This window comes from Chiloscyllium punctatum, chromosome 29, assembly GCF_047496795.1.
Source record: "Chiloscyllium punctatum isolate Juve2018m chromosome 29, sChiPun1.3, whole genome shotgun sequence".
Classification (NCBI taxonomy): Eukaryota; Metazoa; Chordata; class Chondrichthyes; order Orectolobiformes; family Hemiscylliidae; genus Chiloscyllium; species Chiloscyllium punctatum.
The window spans coordinates 48,424,779-48,442,827 of record NC_092767.1 but is presented as its reverse complement, the minus strand read 5'-3'; the positions used below and the strand labels follow the sequence as shown (position 1 = coordinate 48,442,827).

Below are 18,049 nucleotides of genomic sequence, written 5' to 3'. Positions count from 1 at the left end.
TTTTCTTGGGAGAGTGATTCAGTTTCAGAGTGAAATTATCACTTTGCAGCTCCAGAAATTAACTGGGGTGGCCGCACTCGTAGAGTTGCGAGCATTTCTGGTCACCACATTATACGATGGATGTGAAAGCATTGGAAAGGGTGCAAAGGACGTTTTCTAAAATGTTGCCTTCTATGGGCAGATGGTCTTACGAGGAAGGTTTGAGGGACTTGAGGCGATTTTTGATAGCGATAAGAAGTTTGAGGGGTGAATTTAGAGAGAAGATAATCAGAGGTTGCCATAAGGTGGACAGTGAAGGCATTTTTCTTCAAATGGTAATTTTGGCACAAGGGCACATCGATGTAAATTGAGGGTGATAGATACCGAGGTAGGTTCCTTTATCAGTGAATAGTAAGGGTGCTGAACACCTTGCCTTCAACACTCGTAGACTCAACAACTTTCAGGGCAATGAAATGGTCATTGTATAAACTTGCGGATTATGATGGTAAAATACTAGTCAGATTGGTATCACAGGTCAATGCAACGTTAGGGCCAAAATGAACTTTATTGCGGTGTAATATTCGGTGTTTGAACTGTTCTTCAGCTTGAAGTTGCAATCATCTGTGGTCACTATCAGTAAAACCAACACCTGGCGAGAACCAAATGTGCAACTTTGGCACCTTACGCACTTCCAGTCTGTCGTGCAATTACATCAAACTGACGAATTGCACCACTGGAGCTGCCGTGTCCTGATGACCAATGGCTACTGATCTTACCACTGGGCCTCTCAAACCAATTACTCCTTTTTTACTGAAGATCTGAAATGAAACACAGCGCAGAGGAGGTTATAGAGATGATGGATCATCGATTATGGAGCATCTGGTTCAGGAAAATGAATAGTAAAATGTGGTGAAAATAGGCATAATTGAATTCTGTGTTCGTTTACCGTGGCTTCCTGCGTTGATCACAGGCAATGTTATGTCGCTACTGTGCTGGGATTTTCCTTCTATCGGTATCAATTCATCAGAGAATTCGATTCACCGGTACTGCACCAGCATCCTTTGAAATGTTCATACGGCACAATGACCCACACTGTACACAACGTCAACAATCTTCTACATCACTACATCCAAGGGCATGTGGCATGGTTTTTTTTATAAATAGTGAAAAATTAATCATGTTATGCAAGGGCAAATTGAATTTTAGTTTAATTAGTAAAGTCGCAAGAATCCAGAGTCAGTTTCAAAATGTCAGAAATTCACGTTCATTACCTTGGCCAGAATTCTAGCCGAGCAAGAGGGAAATCTGTCCTTCAATTCCCAGCATCCATGCAATCGTTTGCTCCATGTGTCCACTTGGAAACCTATATGAAGGGATGTTCAGCCTGACAGAGAACTTGTGAGAATCCTCCACTGTCTGACCTAAAGCTGAAACAGGAGCTATCTATTCCAGACTGGAGGTGAGACAGAAAATATTACTTGGTGTAGATTCACATTATTCTCATTGTGGTTGTTTAAAAACCTGAAAAGACTCAAGCAGAAAGGAGCAGAAGTAGACCATTCTTAACACCGCTCCTGCCCCGCCACACCATTCTGTACCATCATAGCTCACACAGCACTTTTATGTCTTTTTTCAGCGTATCAATATCATCGTTTTGCCAAGTGGCTAACACATATTTATCGATCTCTACCATAAATAGACATCGAAGTTATTCAGCGCTGTGAGGAAAATGTTGCATTTCGAGACAGTTGGGTTTCTGCATGAATGTTATAGGTTTTGCAGATGAGCAGCCAAGTCTGGTCTGAACACCTTTTAAACCATAAACTAAAACTCGACTCTGATGAGATTTGCATCCACAACTTTTGAATGGCAGTCTTAAGAAAGACTTAGAAATTCAACGCGCTTTCCAAAGCACCACAGAGTCGCGGCCTCACCCAGGTTTCACGACAATAGTTTGCCTTAGAACCATTTCGTTTGGGACACCCATCTCACGTCTGTCTGACCTCGTCACACTTTCCAGTATCTGGTCCTTATCCACGTGTGCTCTGGATCTTTAAGTGTTCGGCTACATACCGCTGAAATGTCCTCATCACACTTAGCATGACCACACGTTCAAATAAGAAATTCCAGATGAACAACACTCTATGGGTGAAAGCGTTCTCCCTAAATCTCCTCTAAACCACTTTTCTCCTGCTTTTCATCTATGTCACTGGTTATTATTCCTTCCCGAAAAGCCTTTTTCCTGTCATACATATCTATCCTCTTCATAATATGTGCATGTTAATCAGTTTCTCACTCAGCCTTCTCTGTGCTTATTTACACAGCCCCAGCTTAGATCGTCTACCTTCACAATGGGAATGGTCCAGCCTTTGGCATTATTTTCAGCCCCTGTGAACTTCTCCTCCTGCAATCAGACGGTTCCTGCAGTCTTGCGATTACATCGGAAAAAGAAATGCTCTTTGAAGAAATGCCAAAATGTCCGAACAAAATCAGCAGCTCTTGTCCATCTATGATGAGAAAGGACAGTGAACGCTTTGAGTCCAATGATTCGTGTTCGGAACTGATGGGATGTATGGGTGGGTGAAAAATGTGGAAGAGGGCGGACAGGATCCAAAATGATTGAACTCGATGTTGGGTCCTGAAATCTGCATGGTCTTTCAGTAGAAAATGAGTTGCCCGATCTTCCAGCTTGCGCTGTGCCTTGAAGAAGATCTGCAGCAGACCAGAGACTGGTGTGATGGTTTGGGTACACAATGCAATCTTAAAGTGGCAGGACACTGGAAGACTGGGGTAATTTTTGTTGATTCTGGACAGAACTAAAGTGATCTCAGCTTTGTCACCGACTCTGTTTTCCTCTCTCCATTGTAGAGAGATCACATTCTCAGCAGGAACTACAGTTTTGTGGATTGAATGAAGTGCACACAAATCACTGGAAGATGTGTCTGGAAGTTTCCACAGTGAGGAGAGACATCGGAAACCAGCAGGAAATGTATGTCACAACATAGAACGTTACAGTGGAGTACAGGCACTTCGGCCCTCGATGTTGCACCGACCTGTGAAAATAATGTGATGTCCATTGTAATGGAAAATTAACATTTCTTTTGAAACCAATAAAAGCACAGGGAAACAAAAAAAGTAAGGGCCTGACTTTGCAGAGGGCAAGTGTTGCAGACAGAAAGAAATTCTATGTATATTTAAACCGAACTGATAGCAGACTTACAAGGCCAGCAAACTACCATATCAACAGCCAAGGAATTAGAAAAAAACAACTCCATATCTGGAAAGGAACTCGAATGTTTCAGGCCACTGACCTTGAAGTGTTGATAAGAAGAAGCGAATTGAACTTTAAAGGGAATATGTAAAAGCTATCAGGCGCCCATTACATGAGGCGTCTTGCCAATGTATTACCTGGGACACGGAAAACCTGAATTTGATGGAACTCCACGCGCTACATGCTGAAAACTTTCTGGTCCAAGAGAAGGAAAAACGGAAATGAAAGATGGAACAGCAAACATTTAAAGCTCATTTTACTATGATGCAAATGGTCGCCCAGCCGCTGGAAGGAGGTGCTGCGTGAAAAGAAGGGCTGGCAGAGGTAAATCTGGCGGGTGCTTTGTTTGCAGAGCATTGGATCACTGAGTGAGGCAGCGCACGCCCAGACAGCCTCAATTTGCCCTGGAGGCTGGGCAGCAGGGTGACTAATGGAGAAAGGCTGAGGTGGTGGGCAGGCCCAAAGTTACAGGTAAACCTCTTTGCTTTATGTTTGGCAACGAATACTCGCTTATGCTCATCTCTACTACTAACCTTATGGGCACTGAAACATGTCCCACCTCTATACTGAGCACTGAGTTTGCGAAGCATGAACTATATTTTCAGTACAACGATGATGCATATAAGTCAATGCTTACATCTATGTGATATGTGGAAGGTGCACCTCTTACTTTTTTGGAAGATACAAGGGCAACATATTCAGTTCATAAATCAAGGCAGTTCAGAGAGTCGACGCAAATAAAGATGAACGGAAGCTTCCTGAACTTAAGGGGCGCATCAGGAGTCGTGGCACGTGAGAGATTTACCTCACCCCTGTTGTGCAAAACCAGTAATGGGGAAACATTCCAATTCTCATTTCTGTGATCGGAATTCTGTACTTTAAATCTGATGTCTCGGGATCTCATAGTGAGACTGGGGTCCGATTTGCGCAGTAGCCCGACAGGCTTGCAGGTAATACAAAAAGAAGATTTAACAGTGCAGGCTGGAAAATACGAATCACGACCCCTGGTGCATGTCAGAGAGCGATAGTTTCCGTGAGCGATTCACTCACCCAGGAAGCAAGTAGCCATGTTGATCCCATTAACACCGATTTCTTTGCTGGAGATATACTGCACTGCACAGCACTCATACACCGCGATGGTCCTGACAAATCATAAGAGAAGGATTGGTTCAGGAGATTGGTGAAACCAGATCAGTTGTTATTGTGCGAATTTTATTGGAATCATCACAGATGTGCTGTCACTTTCAACTTTTTTAAGTATCTGTGACGTTAAGTAGACCCTTTTTTTCATGTGGAAGGCTCTTTTCCTCACGGATCATTGGCGAAGGCATCCAGCGACAGGTGTCAGAATTTGGGACCATGGGTACGACAGGCACAAAAAAACGCAAGGTTGTATCTTCAGGATCGGTGTGGGTATCTGATTCAATGCAGTTATAAGGACGTATAGGAAGAAACTAAATTGGCTAACTCAGGCAGACAGGGCAGTCCAGGTAATCCCCGGCAGGAGTGTCGTCTGGCGTTTACCTATGGTAGATGTCTCGGACCCAAGATTAAGAAGAGTCCCAACTGATTTCACGGCAAAAGGCAAACACGATGTGGGGATCAAACGAATCCTTAAGAATAACCCCGAAGTCTGAGTATAGTCCTGGCAAAGCAAAAGAGCCTTTAAAGCCCGAGGCTGTGCAAGGAATTACTCCAGTCTTTGAATCTCTCTTACAGGCTGGAGTGATTATCCCCCGTGAATAGTCACTGGTGAGAACACCCATTTTTATCGTTCAAACAGGCAAACATTCCAGGTGAATCGGGGGAATCGAGAGGTTTGTTCATGACCTGCAGGTTATCAAGAACGCTGTTGTTCCGCACACCCCAAATGTTCCCAACCCCTATATTATATTGGCTCAAATTCCGCTGGATGTAAATGGCTGTCTATTGTGGATTTAGCAAATGCCTTGTTTTGTGTACCGTTACACGCCGACAGTCAATTCTGGTTCACTTTTCCATTCAAAGGCAAATGGTATAATTTCACGTGACATTTTGAAGATTACTGTGAGTCCCCACCATAATTAACGAGGCTCTCCACAGGAGACTGGAGACTCTTGTTTTAACCGGGGCGGGGGGGGGGGTGAGGGGGGATGTCAGCGCTTCTGCAGTATGTAAACGAATGCTTAATCGCAGCATCAACAGAGAAACAATGTGAGAAACGTAGGCTTGCGATGCTCTGCCATCTAGTCTCGTTAAACTACAACTTGTGGAACAACGGTTGAAGTTCTTAGGTCACTTGATATCTGAACAAGGAAAGGCCATTGGTCAAGACAGAGTTCAAGCAAACCAGCAAAATTCAAATCCTCACATGAAGAAACAATTGTTCTCCTTTTTGGTCATGTGATCGTACTTAGAATGTTTAACCCGCATTACGCAAACCTTTAGGCGCCGAAAAGTGTCATAGTTCATGGTTCAGGTTTGCAGAGCTCGAGTCCATTGCAGTGACCCCTGAGGCCTAGAGTGCCTTTGTTGAATTGAAATGGCACTCCAAACTACTACGACGCTGGGATTCCAAATCCAAACAAGCCTTTTGTACAAACAGTGGATGAGAAGCGTGCCTGCATGACATTTGTGCTGATGCAGAATTGTGTGTAGAAAATTGAGGCCAGTAGCTTATTTTTCACCTCAACTTCGATCCCGTAACGACAGGATTGCATAAATGCCTCTGTGTCGTGCCTGCATTTGAAAAGGCTGTTGTAGCTTCCAGGGACATAGTCGGCTTTGTTGAATTAAACCGACTGGTCCCACATGCAGTATCCTTACTGCTTTCTGAGCAAAACACAGCACACATGTCGGCTGCACGTTGGCTCACATACAATGCTATGATATTGGAGAAGCCGAACCTGACAATAAAGCGATGTAACGTCCTTAATGCTGCTTGACTTCTCCCCACAGAAGGAGACGGAGACCCACATGACTGTGTCGCTGTAATTAATGACATTTGAACCCCGAGAGCAGACGTGTAGGATTCACCAATTTAGAATCTGAATATGGGGTTTTATTGTGGATAGGTCAGCATTCAGAAGCAAAGAGATAGGCCAGTGTCTGGTATGTTGTAGCAACTACCCACGAGGTAGTCAAAGCGGGATCACTTCCTTCTCATCTGTTAGCGCAAGCAGCAGAGCTGATTGCCTTGATTGAGGCATGTAAATTGGCCGAAGGAAGAACAGTGAATATTTACATCGACAACAGATATGCATTCGGGGTTGTACATAATATTGGATCCCTGTGGAAAAACAAGGGCTTCTTGACCTCCACTGAAAAGCCAATCACATAATATGGCCTGATCTCTGACCTCCTGAAAGCAGTCCGATTGCCTAAATCAATCACTGTATGTAAATGTGAAGCCCACAGGAAAAATTATGATTCAAGTTCTCAAGGCAATGAAAATGCAGACTGAGCGGCAAGGACAGCAGCCAATCAGCCGCCAAGTGATGAGTTTGACATGTGTATGTCACATATTTGTAATCCAAAGCAGACTTATGGGAGTTACAGTCTCAGGCCACATCGAAGGAGAAGCGTGAATGGACAAGGGCAGGGTGCAGAATGGGGGAATGGGTGTGGTGTGGCCCCAGTGGGAAACCCTGTCTACCACGATCTTTATTCCCTTTCTATGCCAAAGTAACACACGGTAAGGACCATGTGTCAAAAGTGGGGATGTACGACAATATTTCAGCATGCTGGTACAGAAAGGAATTTACTCATTACTCATAACAATAAGGTGAATAATGTGTTATTTGTGACACTAATAATGTGGGGAGGTGAATACAAATGAATCAGGCAGAACACCCCCAATCCCAACTAACACCCAGGGAAGGGAAAAGGCATTGTCTGGTAATAGTTGATGTTTTCCCATGGGGTGGAAGTGCTCCCATGTCTAAACAGGATGCCAGTGCAGTAGTCAAGGCTTTGCTAACTGAAATAATTCCGAGATGGGGCATCCCTGAAAGGCTAAGCAGCGACATTGGAAAGCCATTTATAAATATTTCCCTACAGCAGATCATTGATTACTTGGGAATAAAGGTGAGGCAACATTGTGCTTACCACCGAGCGAGCGGTGGGGCCGTGGAAAGAGAGAAAACTATCCTTAAAAATAAATTGGCAAAATGTTGTGAGGAACTAGAGGTGACATGGACAAAGACATTTCCAATTGTGCTAATATATATGAAGGAGAGGAAGAGGAAATATTAGGACGTTTGAGATTTTGTTTGGAAGGTGGCCCAATGCAGGAATTGGCCAAGACCGATTGTAAAACAGATAACAGACTACTGTGAGGACGAGATATTATGTTACGGTGTAAATCTCACCACGCTTCTGTCTCAAATACAGAATCAAAAGAAGGGCAGCACTACCCCAATCAGCAGAAGGGAAGATGCACAATCTAGAACCTGAAGCCTGGATAGTGGTGAAAGACTTCAGGAGCAAAAGCATGAAGGCGAAGAGCTGGTTGGGACCGTTCCAAGGGCTCCCTACAACACAGACAGCTGTTAAGATCGCCGAAAGAGCCACGTTGATACACGCCAGCTGTTGCAAGCGTGTAGTTGACCTTGAGGAAACATCGGACAACACTGGATCCAAATAAGTGTAAGTAATGATTAGAAGACTCATAGAAATATGGGGCTGCATTGCACGACGAGTCGTGAAGGCAGGGGTGTCTGGGATACAACAGCAGACGGTAATCTTAACCAAGGATGTTAAGTTGACCTTTACATGCCACCCATGCCCGTTTGGTAACCAGGACGACTATAAACAAGGCAATAAATATTTACACAGAGATCCTTGTGTACCCAGTTACTGGCACTGAGTAGTATCCATCACGGCGACAGGTACGCCTGACACGGGATATCGGTTTCTTGTTATGAAAGAAGGAGGTGCCATGGCAAGGGTAATAATAACCAAGATTCAGAAGAGCGATGAGGAAGCCTGGTGGTGTGGAATAGATAGACCCTTCTCCGATATCTATAGACAGGTGAATATAGTGGTACAGCCTCGCACCCACCCGACCCGAGATGCAGTGCAGAAGGTCCTCCAAGAAATAGTAGCTCCTGGACTCGAAAAGATGAATGTCCAATGACCCGCACTGCAGATGGGCGGAAAGGCCTTTTCCAAGCTGATAGAAATGGAAGAAATAAATAAACTGAATGTGCAGCTAAAATGGTCACAAATGGAAAAAATAACAGTGGATTCATTGAGAAAACATACAGCGCCATATTTCACTTTCCGTGGAAGTCTACTGTTAAGGACTCAGTGGTCTCACTGCTGTCGCAATGGGGGATTTCCTCTGACCGTTTATGTTGTTGACAACCTTCCCAAAGCGGGGAATTTGTATGGAACTGGCAATTAATCCAGTATTGTCACAAACAGGATTCAGACTAGCATAAAACAAAGAAGTGTGAATCATGGAAATCTGAATCAACAACAGGAATTGACAGAGAAACTCTGCAGGCCTGACAGCATCTGTGGAGAGAAAGAGATTTAATGTTTCATATCACAGATTCAGGCTACTTATGCTTTTTATTGTTTTATTGCCTGGGTGTTTGTCAATTTCACTTCGCAAAACAGCATACTTACCAGAATCTCTCATTAGCTGACAGACGTCATCTGTAAAAATGCAACATTCCTTTATCCGCTGTAATGCTGTTGCTGTTGCCCTGAGTTGGTGAAAGGCTGGCCTACATTACCTTTTTCTTCTCCTTTATGTCGATGAGCAGCCATGGTGAATGGAGAATTTCTGTTTGTGTCCCTTTGTCTCTCTGTACCATCTCTCTCTCTTCTACATTCTCCCACTCTCTGTCTGTCAATATCCCTCATTTTTCATTTCTACTCTTGGAAAAGTGTTAAAATCGGAGGCTGTTCCGTGGCTTTCGATGAGAATAAAGCTGCTCGATTAGAATTTATATCAACGTCCGCTTGTGCAGGAAAGAAGTTCACAGTTGGTGACTGTCCACTGAAAATGTACGGGAAGAGGCAATCTCTTCTTGCTTTGATTTCAAACTGATGCTTTCACCTCTTTAACCTGACAGGATAAACAGTATGCGTTCATCCTCTCGGGGACGATTTACAGCCTGAATGTGCGCAGAGGGAAACTCATACCAAGAGACCAGGGTAATTGTGGTGAATTTACCAGGAGTGGTGTGTGAGTTGGTGTTAACAGTGGGCAGTAAGGGCTAAACCATGAGCACTGACATTGATCCTTGTACCAACAGCTCCTCACTCACTTTCTGCGTCATTCATCTCAGTCATCATTGACTTTCAGTTTATCCTACTTTCCCTTCGAAACTTTACTTTTTTTCTGGACCACTTTCGGATGTCCACTTGGAAACTGCAGTTTTTTTCAAACGAAATTCTGGAGAATGCACGTCACTCTTTGGGATAGGTTTCACTGCCCAACCATAATTACTCAAGAGATTGAGATGGTAAGTTACTTTACTTCGTCCTCGAAGTGCTCAACACAGTGATACAGCCATGATGTCGATAGGGAGGGAGTTCCAAGAATTAGACATAGCGACATTGAATGAACAACGAGATAGTTTCAGTTCAGAAAGGCGAGATCCTTAGAGGGGATTTGCAGTGACAATTTATTCGTGTATGTGCTGCCATGGCTGCCAGAGGATGTGGTGGAGGCTCGTACAATTGCAACATTTAAGAGGCATTTGAAATGTATATGAGTAGGAAGGGTTTGGAGGGATATGGGCCGTGTGCTGGCAAGAGGGACCAAATTGGGTTGGGATTTCCTGTCAGCATGGACAGGTTTGAACGAAGGGTCTGTTTCCCTGCAGTACATCTCTTTGACTCTATGATTCCAGTTGTTTGCAATCAATCACTGGATTCCTTCTGGCAGAACCGGGTCTGTGCTCTCTGTTGAAGCAGAAAATGGTTTTCATTCAGAGTAGCCACAAGAAGAGAAATAAATCTTCATTTCCTGACTTGGAATTTTATCCAAGCCTGGGCGATTCAAACCCAGACTCTGAAGCAGGGACTCCACTGAAGTTGACAATAACCCTTTCGACCTAACCTGTACAAACTCTTGTGCCTATCGTTCTTTGTCCCCACATTTTGAAGCACCGGTCCTTGCCGTGGGTGGTGAAGGAGCTAACTACTGCATCGCAGAAAAACCGTGGGGTCAGAGACCCGATCGATCTGTCATGCAGCGGGGATTGCATTGCTCAGAACAGACGTGTTTGCTGTGTGGGACTGAAATTGAGCTCGATCACACACAGATACGGTGTAACAGCTGCCAGCAGATGTGGAGACGGTTGGGACAGTTTCATTCGCACTCTGGGAAAAAGACTGGATCCTAAAATCAGGGGAGATAAGTGTCACAGATAGACGGCTGAAAATTGGTTTGGGAACGATATGAGTCATGACCGAATGGCGCGCAGACCAGATGGGCTGAAAGCTCTAACTGTCCTCCGATGCCTTCTGGTCTCTGACCGTCCAGTATCTAAGGAAATAGAAACAGAGTTAATCGTGAATTTCGAAGTCCTCCTCTCATAACTCGTCGAGGTGAGAGATGGAACAGTTCTGCTATTAAATTTTGAGACTGGCAGAATGTTTGGAGACGGAGTAATAAAAGAGAAACTGTGTATAAAGTTGAGAGTCAGGAGATATTCAATAAAATAGGTAGACATGGAATAATAAGTGACACTGGCCTTGAAGACTTAACTCGGTTTTCCATTCCAAGATTCTACCAGACCTGCTGAGATTTTCCTGCAATTTCTTTTGTTGGTACTGAAACAGAAGGGAAAAGTCTGATCCTGGACCAGTCAGCTATGTCTGCTCTGAGGACGTTTGAATTCTCTATTCGAACAAATCACTTCTGACCCACACGGCAACCTCACTATCCTGCATCAACCCCACCCCTGTTACTGACAATAAGCTGTTCATTACGTAAAAACATGTGGGTACACAACAGCATCATTGACCGTGCGAATTGGGAAAATTTCAGGGAGAGTTCCATTCGGTTTCCATCTGGGCATTCTCATTCAGTTAATTGTATTGCAGCACCATTTGACATGCAGCTGTCACTGTCATCTGGCCATTCACATTCGACGTCTCTGAACACTTTGGTTGGGGCACGTTTGGAATGGAACCTCACGTTTTGGAAGGGACATCGTTTATAGCATATTCAGCTGAACTGATAACCTTGTCTCTTGCACCTGCAGTACAGTGGAGACAATTTTCACTCAGAAACCAAGAGATGATCAAAACGGAGGAAAACATATGTCAAGAAAACCTGCCTCAGCGAGCGAATTCGCTCTTGCAACATTAAAGGAGAGGGGCAAACCTATTAACAAACAACAGCGCCCTGCGTGGGTCTCGACCCACACCATTGAGATTAAAGGTCTCAAACTCTACCGACTGAGCATACCAGGACAGGATTGGTGTTGGTTAATTTATCATTTCATACTGAGTTTAATTCAGCTGACATGGCAATTTTCAAAGATCTCGTTCACTCCTCCCCATTGCAAATAACATTATCCAAGTCTTTCAATTCTCAGATTTATTCCTTCAGACCATTACAATCCATTTAGGCCTTGCCCCGGGATTTTCGATTCTCTGTTAATATTTTCATATTTTGACCCTGATCCTTAGGTCACCGAAGTGATTCCCAAACACTCTGGCAGACTGCAAATCAATCGGGAAAATACCTTGGGAAACCAAATAATTTCTGATTAGAGTGGAAGGAATCCCATCTGCTGAAGAGACACAGTCCTCACAATCAACACTTTCTTTGTTCTACCTGCCTACAAAGTTTACCACTTCTAATATTCGAGAAAGGAATTCTGATCATAAAATGTTTTAAAAGCAGGAGCAATCTTCTGAAGACATTTCCAATTTGAATTAGAATTTTTTACCCTTTCACACATTTTTACCCTTTCACCCGTTCCTGAGGAAGGAGTTTCCATGAGCTGTGTCCCGGGGTGGGCAGGAAGCCGCTGATTGAAACTGCAGGGGCCCCTTTCTGTTGGCAGCAGGGGCTTGTAGAGAGTGGGGTCACATTTTGCTGCAGGTGACCGTCTCACTCATTGCGGACTCAGGGTCAATCATGGATGGGTTCCCGTGGTTGTATTGTCAGCACATGGTCGCTCTCAATACTTGATGTGAAAAATTTGAGGCTCTGTGCTCTTTTTGGGCTTGGACAACCAACATTTCAGCCAAATGCTCTGACCATTTCAGACACAGCAACTGGCAGCAAAATTGTGCGTGTACACATCCAAACGCACAGTGATCGAGAGGATGTGGACAGCAGTAGTTCTCATTATTTTAAGAATCAGTTGCTCATGTTCCCGTGTTTATCGCAGAGAGGGTGAGAGACCCGAGGAGTAACAAACACACCCATAAAGCAATATCAGGACCTGTGTAGCTCCGTCATAAAAAGCTGCCTGTAGTTGTTCTATTGCAAAGTTGGGTTTCAAACCCACGACGCAATAGAGACTGGATCCTAAACGGAGCACATTAAACCTCTCTGGATTAATGGTGCTGGAAGAGCACAGCAATTCAGGCAGCATCCGACGAGCAGTAAACTCGACGTTTCAGGCAAAAGCCCTTCATCAGGAATACAGGTTTTCGCCCGAAACGTCGATTTTACTGCTCCTCGGATGCTGCCTGTACTGCTGCGCTCTTCAGCACCACTAATCCTGAATCTGGTCTCCAGCATCTGCATTCATTGCTTTTACCTACATTAAACCACTCGGCGACGCTCCCTGACGATAACTAAGCGCCAAACCTGTCAAGACTAATGTTTCAGCATCGGTTCACTTCAGGCAATTTCCCCTGGCACTTTCTATATATACCTTAGCATAATTAAAAAAAAATATTTACAACGACTTGAAAGGTTTGCACGGTGTGGACATTATTGAGACGCTGAATATTCTTCGACAGTTTTCACCGGAGCTTCAGGCCTGAGGGATGTTCTTGGAAAAGTTTACAAAATCATGAGGTAGACGAACAGAGAACATAGTCAATCTACATTTTTTCAGAAGTCACATGAATGTACAGTGAGATAGCATAGGTTTAATGTGAGAGCCATACAATTTGAAAGGTACGTGAGCGACACTTGTTTTTAATACGGACATTTTTGTGCGTGTGGAATAAATTGCCCCATTTAGTGGCAGAGTTTGGTGCATTCACAACACTTCAAAGGCATCTAAATGGGTATGCAGACAGGAATTGTTCGGAGAGATAAGGGACAAATATTGGCAAACATGTTTACATTAGTTACGGTCATCTGTTCAACAGGTGCAAGGTGGATAGGAAGGTTTGCTTCCGTGCTCGGTAATTCTGTGACACTCCAGTACCTGGCAACAGTTCGAATAGACCACTTGCAAAAACGCATGCTCTGTGTTACTAAGTCAGCGTGTTTGAATTTTATTTTTTTCTTGAGGCGTAATGTTTTGAAATGACACAGAGAGGAATGTTTTCCAGACATTTACAGACAATGACCAATCTCCTTGATATATTCCCAAGTTCTCCATCAAATAATTTCGTTGACTAAAAAAAAACTCACAAAACGTGTTATCCCCTTAACTCTCCAGTGAATCCAAAAACTGACAGCTCTTAACTTGGACCAGGTGCAAAACTCAAAAGGCAGAGTCATTATCAGACAGGCAAACTGATTACTTCTGTCTGTGGGGCAGTGCGAGACGTGTATGTCAAGAACTGCTCACACAAATAACACCGAAGCAATTCCAAACGGAGCTTCCCGACATTCTGGAGATTTAGTGCATTGCCAAGTAACAGAAAGTGCTTAAGTAACATTAAACAAAACAGAAAAATGTACCATGCAAAGTGAATATGACCAATTACATTCTCGATTAAATTAGGTCAACAATGCGCTGGTGCCTCCATCTGATCGAGCGAGCCAATCTCCAGCCTCCCTCACCAGGACAGGAATGAAGGAAATGTGAGAAAAATATAACAAAGTTTCACGTTGCGATTGCCCACCTTTTAGCCACAACAACAAAAAACGAGGGAGCAGATTCAGTGCAGGATCTGGCTTCACAACAGCGGTGAAATAACGACGTCCACTCACTTTCAGGGAAAACTGTGAACAAGTCACATTGTCCAGAATATGAATACACAGCGCAGGCTGTTTAGTTCCCATATTCTACTGCTGCCCCGACATTCATACGATAATGTACCTTTCAAAGAGAGCGTTTGTAGCTGTGGAATGACAGTGGCAGCTCTTTCCCCTCACTCTTACTGCCGCCCTTGGTCGTGTAGGGGCTGCAATTCTCATCTTACACGCGGTAGTTGAGTGTGCAATTCTCTGTTGTGGAAAAGCGGAGTGTTTTGGAGCAGAAAGATGTGAAGTTCGGATGCTTCTGGAGTTCTTGTTGAAAAGTTCGGTGACGCTAAGAAGATGGTTTGCAGACTTTTCGTCCCTTTCTGGGTGACATTCTCAGCGCTGCAGAGGTTTCTGTGAAGCGCTGCTCTCATGTTTTGGTACGAATGCATTTGGTTTCATTCCTGCTGCTGCCGTTTGTTGGGATTGCAGATTGGGTCCAACGGATGGAATCCGTGGATGAGTGCCCTGCTTCCATGAATTGTCTGCCTGTCTTCTGCTTGCCCTGTCCTATTATTGTTGTGCTATTCTAGCCGAATGTGTGGCCCCTGCCGTTTGTACGTATTGCTACTAGGGACTGCTGGACTGACGCCCACACAAAGTCTTTGCCAAGAACCAATATCCACCCACCTTCATTCGCAAATGCATGGCATACAAAGTTTGCAACGTGGATTTGCTATGAGGTAATTTTTAAATCATGCTTCCCTGTGTTAAAAACAAATTCTGGAAAATGATATCCAGATTCCTCCGAACACTCGGACTTATAACAGCACAGAAACCGAGGGACTCACTCAGACAACAACTCACGAGAAAACAAGGCCCAATACCCCATCATGTGCAGTTCAAACGTGGTTGACGAGATTCCACGCATGGACTGCACGAAACACGACATAGGAGAAAGAGGCTTACAACTAGAGAGCTGCATTCATAATTTCATCTGGACTGTAAAAACGCCTTGGACAGCTGTTCCTTGCAGTTATGCACAGAATATTGAATGTCTCTGATTCCAGGGCTTGGAATTTGGATGATATGACAGTCTGCAGCACTGGTTACTTCCTTGTGTGAGGTAACTCCTGATGGAACACATGTCACACTCTATTACTCATTGAGAAATACACCCAAAATAGGAGCTTAGAGCAGCATTTCTGTTGTCCTTCTAGTGCTATCCTTGACATGCCCTGTGGCACTGCACTTATTCTGTGTTTCCTGAGGGTTCGGCACATGGTTCCACGATCGTTTTACAGGCAGAAATCTGCATTTTCGCTTCAATAACGGGTGTATAAAGCGAAGGTCCACCATTCTCCATTTCATTTTTCTCTTCTTATGCACAACTGCAATACAGTAAAAGATCAATTGATATTGAAAGATGATATACAGAGGCATGTGAAATACCGAAGTTTTAATGACATTTATGCAATGGTTAGAGAATTACCTTGATTCAGGAAATAAGGATGTAAAGTCTGTTTGGCTGGAGTTGAGGAACAGTGAGGAATGGACTCACAAGCATGTGTAGTTTACAAGCCCACTCGCAGTAACCACAAAGCGAAATAAATCGTACAAGGGGAAAAATGCGTGTGAGTGACAAAAAAGGCAGTAGTCATTCGTGATCTTAACTTCCCATCTAAAACACTCGGTTCTATTGTAAAAACGTTTGGAGAACCAAAATCAAAAAAAATCCCACATGACCCATAAAACATCACGAGGGATATCTTGGTAATTGATTCATACCTTTGCTGTCATTTGTAAGGTGCGAGACACCAATGTAAAAGAAGAAAAGCACATAGTTAGGACAAGATATTTGCAGCAAAATTGATTCAACATTATTTATTGAAAGGAAAATCACACTTGGCAATTTGCTAGACCTCTTTGCGAACATGACCAGCAGAGGTAATCAAGGGAGCTATTGATCTGAGTATTCTTGGACATGAAACAAACAAACGTTAGTGACATATTCATTTCTCTTTTTAGCGAAGGAAATGGTCTTTCCTGATGGTTACAATGAAGGAGATGGTTCCCAATAAAAGACAGAGATTAAGTCGCTTGTAGATACACTTCAATGTGATACGATTCACTTTCAGCCCCTAATTACCCCAGAGATGGAGGGGGTGAGTTACTTTTCTTCACTCTTCAACTCGACAGCATGGAGGTACAGACATGAAACCGCTAGAGATGGAGTTCTTGAATTGGGAACCAGCGACACTGAAGGAACTAGGCAAAAGTGAGGACTGCAGATGCTGGAAACCTGATTTTAGATCAGAAAATTTTGGAAAAGCACAGCAGCATCCGAGGATCAGGAAAGTCGATGTTTCTGTTGCCAGTCTTTCTGCGTTCCGCAAACAATTTTCGTTTTCGGCTCAGATTTCCAGCAACTGCAGCTATTCGTATTATGTTAACATTCATCATGTTTTGGACAAACCCAATGACCTGCTAGCATCGGAAAATCGGCAGAAGTACTGGGACACCGACATGTTAGCTGAACAATACCAGCATTCCATGAGCCGGAATACGATCCGGGCCACGGTTCTGAGAGTATCGAATCCTCACAAGTAAATAACAAGACAAGGCGATAGATACTGTCGTATTTGGTGTAAATAAAACACCCTTTATGAACATTTTCCTTGCAGATTATTTTCAACTTGTCTTCGGAGATTTACAAAGTGGGAAAAGGCCATTCCACCTGTGTGCATCGCGGCTAATCAGAGAGCCAATCATTCCAGTCGCAGTTTCCAACTTTGGCCCAAAGTCTCGTGTGTTCTCATGTTCCCAGTGCAAATGTCAATGACTTTATCCTGTGTTCTTAAATGGCACAATAATGGGGCAGATGAGTGACCTTTACACAGTGACTTGTAACCCTTTTGAGGAACTCATGCTCATTTTCACCCACAAAGGGAGACACACAGAAAAATACCCCCAAAGCGACAGAGGTCTCCGTTGTGGTGAGCTGGAATTTGAAATGGATAATAGGACAAATGCAAGTTTCAAATGTGGAAGCACAGAAGCGACGTCCCGGCAGGGCATCACAGGGGAGCGTCAACGTGGGGCACGGCTAAAGTCGGACATTCCCTTCGAGCCAGGTAGGACTCGAACCTACAAACATCGGATCCGAAGTCAGACGCGTTACCCATTACGCCACTGGCCCAACAGACACGCTTACCGCTGGCAGAATGTCGATATGTAATGCCATGGACTTTCACGGAATCAGAATTAAAAAGGTGAACAATCAGCGAAGAAAATCACCAACACTGCTTCACTTCGAAGTTTCCAATTTGTGAAGCAGTGCCTTTCACTGGCAAAGGAGAAACATTTGTCCTCAGCTGCCTGCTTCAGGGTCGCCTCCTTCTCTGCTGGAAGTTTCCATCGTTTTATTCGCAGTCCCGACGCGATTTCATGATCCACTCCAGTGAAAACGTGTCATGGTGTCGTCTAAGCAAGACCCTGCCGAAACTCTGCGAGAGACATCTGGTCATTTCGAGCTCAGGATGTGGAATTAGACGAGCTGCGTGACACCTTTTATTGGCGCCGCCACTTCACTGCAAATTAGCGGCTCAAAACGAGCCGTTGTTAGCATCAGCTTGATTTGTACCTTCCTGTCGTGCATTTGCTGAACAACATCAGATAGATCCCGTCCGGCCCAGCTGACTTATCTATTTTCACACTCTGCAGTATTTCTAATATCTCTTCCATGTGAA

At 44.0% G+C, this 18,049-nt stretch overlaps 1 non-coding gene across 1 annotated transcript; it reads right to left on the bottom strand.

Annotated features, from left to right (window-relative positions):
• Nucleotides 1-17,426: 17,426 nt before the first annotated feature.
• trnar-ucg (transfer RNA arginine (anticodon UCG)) lies at nucleotides 17,427-17,499 on the bottom strand. Its single transcript has one exon. It is a non-coding gene; the product is annotated as a tRNA-Arg (tRNA).
• Between the last annotated feature and the right edge of the window lie 550 nt (nucleotides 17,500-18,049).